The sequence below is a fragment of the Bos indicus genome, chromosome 2 (genome assembly GCF_029378745.1).
Source record: "Bos indicus isolate NIAB-ARS_2022 breed Sahiwal x Tharparkar chromosome 2, NIAB-ARS_B.indTharparkar_mat_pri_1.0, whole genome shotgun sequence".
NCBI lineage: Eukaryota > Metazoa > Chordata > Mammalia > Artiodactyla > Bovidae > Bos > Bos indicus.
Genome location: NC_091761.1, coordinates 21791720 through 21796029, shown reverse-complemented (window position 1 = coordinate 21796029; position 4310 = coordinate 21791720).

Genomic DNA, 4310 nt, shown 5'->3' with positions numbered 1-4310 from the left:
TTTCATTTTGTTACTCATTTAGCTTCATTCCCATTGGTAAACATTGATTCGTTTCTCAGTTTGAATGAAGCAGAAATTAATGAGGCAGTTTCTGCCTCACAATCACAAGTTAAAATTATAGCACTTTATCATGTCAGCACAGCTCTAAACACTAGGAGTACCAGTGGTATTAGCACAGTTCCCAAAATAGTGCAGAATGTTTGCCGTTGAACAAAAATATCACAGGGTGTATTTCTGCGAATGTGATAGAAAATTCGATTCTTCAGTTATACTGATAAAGGTTCAAATTATTTATTTAAAATATTCACAATATGTAACATTCTCTCCTATGTTCGTTACCAGTTGAAGTATTTTTTTCCACAGTGTGAATTTACTTCAAGTATATTTGGTCTGTTTTTAATAATGTTTTCCTAAATACTTAATCTAGATGAGTCTCCCCACCCTCCTTTTCTCTGAGGCTTACCTGATGTTTGTGTGGCATTTTATGATTCATAAATAGCACTTTCACTGGACAAAGCCGTTTGCTTTATAATGGAGGCAGCATTTACTTTGAACTTAGGGATTTAGACCATGAAACTATTTAGCGGGGGGAAGAAAAGAATATTTATGTCATCAGCTGTTAAATTGGCCTTCAAGCTTAGATTATTCATATTAATGTTTAGGGGAGTTAATTGTATTCTATTGACCACCAGAGGGTGCCTAAATTATATCCATAGGACCAATTTTGGATCTTAGAAATCAAATTTGAAAAACACATTAAAATCCTTAAGAACTGTTCTCCTTCATAGTGCTTCTTATAGTAGCAGAAGATAAATCCCACCAAAATTATACTAAAAGGAGAGGTGGCTGTTGGCTGGTTGGGCACCAATTTGTAATTGCATATTACTGACAAACTGGACATTTCTGAGCAGTTCTTGCTTAGTTTTTATCATATCACCTCCAAAGTTATAGAAGGGCTGTGTGTGTGTGTGAGTGTAGAGGTATAAAGAGAGAGGAAATTGAAATTCAAAAGCAGAATGAAAAGGTTTTCTATCCCTGACCCAAGATAATGGATTTCTTGTTAATTGCTCAGCTTGAAGAGGAAGTTTTAGTGCAGTACATGATGGGATCACAGGTATTACTATGAACTCTAGGTCAGAATCTTCTGAATGTCATACGTCCTATTTGTAAAATTTTGTGGTATAATTTATTTTGACAAGTCAAAATGACCACTGGTTTTGAGTGATCAGGGAAAAAGGGTAAAAGAGTTCTGTTTTTAATTTGTTTTGAATACACGTTTAAAATAATACTTATTTCCTGGTAAATAGTATAGCAGATCTTCTGGAAATTTTTTTGTAGGTTTAAAAATCAAATACATTTTCAAATACACGCAAGACAAAAGTACAGCGATTATGGCTGCTCTCAAGTAAAAGTTTTTGTTCTGAACTATAATCATGTTATAGTACTTTAAGCCAACATTTCCATTTGTGTGTATTTTTCTGAGGTCACCAGGCATATCTAATGCAGAGTGTAGCTAAATGTCTATTTGACTTGAGCAGTTGGATTGCTGCCAGATTTTGTTTCCAAGAGGGTATAAGAAGGTTTGGCTACAAATCAATTCTCCCTAACATGGCCATGGTTTTCCAGTTAATGTGGGTGTCTACAATAAGATGACTTACTCAAGCTGAATACATTGTAAGTTATAAATCAGCAAAATAGCTATGAACTCTGGGTGAGAATTACCCAGTCTCTAATTAAGCAACAGAGCTGAAACACAGGGAAGTGTATTTCCATGATTGAAAACAATCTGGGTTTAAATTTTATCTATCCCTGTGATGGATTTTTCATAAAATTCCTTTGTATATTGTTGTAAAATAGAACTTGTATCGGACATTTAGGACAATGTGCCATTTGGAATTTATCCATCCATCCTTCATCCAATCAACAAATATTTACTGAGTACCTGTGATATAACAGGCATTGTGCTAGATGCTGGCAAAGGGCAATGATGTATCAAACATGTATCCAGATCTTTGAAAATCTGCAGCTCCTGGGGATAAGACTTATAAATGGAACAATGAAAGAGCCACAAGAGGGGCACAGATTAAATACCCTGGGAATTCAGAAGAAAGATTATTTCCAGCTCATGAAATGCATGAAGGCTTCATGAGGAATGAAGCTTTGAGGTATGGATGGGAATTAGGCAACCAGAAAAGAGAAAGGGAGAGGTGAGGATTAGATAAGAGGAAAGAGGTAGGCAATTGTAAAAGAAGAATGGCAGGCAGGGCAGTTTAGCTTCAGCAAGGACTCAGGGGAGAAGAGGCTGGACATGCTGGTGGGGGACATATGTTATAGGATATCCACCTTATACTACACAGGAACACTTCTTAAAACTCCCTTTCCTCTCTTCCGGTCTGAGCCCACAGCTATTCTGCAGCCAAGCACCTTCATACCTCCCAAATTCTCTCCCCTACCTCAGCCTTAATGGCCTTTCTGTGCTCTCCCCACCCCTATTTTCTGTTATGCAAATTGATCTCTCTGGCTTCTGTTTATTTTCCTTAACTTTTGACTGGTACCTAAATTCTTCATTATACAGGGAATTCAGAAACTGGCCCAGCACGCAAATAATCTACATCACTGCCTTCTTGCCTTTCAGTTCTAGTCTTTCTCTGCGCTTCATCTCAATTCTGCACCACACACACACACAAAAAAAGCATAGAAGGGCTTCCTTGGTGACTCAGTGGTAAAGAACTGCCTGCCAGTGTAGGAGATGTGGGTTCAATCCCTGCTCCAGGAAGATTCCACATGCCACAGAGCAACTAATGCGGTGTGCCATTATTATAGAGCCAGGGAACCGCAACTACTGAAGCCCGCATGCCCTTAGAGCCCATGCTCTTAGAGCCACCGCAATGAGAAGCCCGGACTGACTGCAACTAGAGAAAAGCCCATGCAGCAACAAAGACCCAGCACAGCCAATAAATAAATTTAAAAAATTAAAGAAAAAGCATATAAATCTGGCCTTTTCATTAGAAGATGAGACAGTAAGACAAAATTCTAATAAATTTTGTCCAGTGCTTAAAATGAGTATACCAGCAACTGTGTGAAATACTTTTAATGTACATTTTCTCATTTAAACCTCACAGAAACCACATGGGATAGAATCTTGGAATCCAGGACTCCCGATTCAGAACTCCAGTGCTGGGTAACTGGAGCACCTCTCTCTATAAAAAGGTTTAGCCACAGACATATTTTGATCATTGGTATATTAATGTACATTGCCAATGCAGGAGATGCAAGAGATGAGGATTCAAATCCCTGGGTCTGGAAGATTCCCCTGGAGAAGGAAATGGCACCCCACTCCAGTATTCTTGCCTGAAAAAATCCCATGGACAGAGGAGTCTGATGGGCTACAGTCCAAAGGGTCACAAAGAGTCAGACATGACTGAGCAACTAAGCAGACACACATACACCAGGAGCTCAGATATACAGAGTTGGAATCCAATTGATGAAGGAAACTACAAGTATTTACGAAACACCTATTATGAACTCAATATTTTGCAGTGTTTTTGATAGAAATGTTTATAATGTGCTTGCGGCAGACCAAATGAAAGCAATATCATTGAACAAGTGTGGGTGTGCCAAGTTCACTTCAGTCGTGTCCGACTCTTTGTGACCCCACGGACTGCAGCCCACCAGGCTCCTCTGTCCCTGGGATTCTCCAGGCAAGAATACTAGAGTGGGTTGCCATGTTCTTCTCCGGGGGGTCTTCCCCAACCAGGAATTGAACCCAGGTCTTCTACATTGCAGGAAGATTCTTTACCCTCTGAGCCAAGTGGGGTTAAATTTTTTTTAAATGCTGGAGGTGATTGGTCTTGTAGCTCTTGCCATCACATCTCTCAGGATAATGGTGACTAGAGGGGAGACAGCTGGCTAAGCAGGAGAGAGAGGAAGGGGAAGAGGTCCTTAGAACTTGCCTGTCATGGGACCATTAGGCCCACCATCAGTGCCCAGACAGTGCTCACCCAGGAATTGCAAGGGGTCAAAATATAATAAGTTCTTCAGTAGATGAGTACCAGGCTAAAATTTATTTTACTGACAAGATTTAAAAATTCCAACCTGAGATGGAATAACTAACTTCCTGTTGAGTGTAGATTGTAGCAATGAGTGACTTTGTTAATACTCCCCATGTTCTGGGCTTGGGTTAGCTGATTCCTAGGCTTTAAAAACACTGGAAGTGCCCAGTACCTTTTAAGCTGTTAAGGGAAACCGGCTGTCTTAGGGTATGTCTTCCTGTGTTTCCTGTGTTTCTTCTGAGGAACAATGCAAATTGG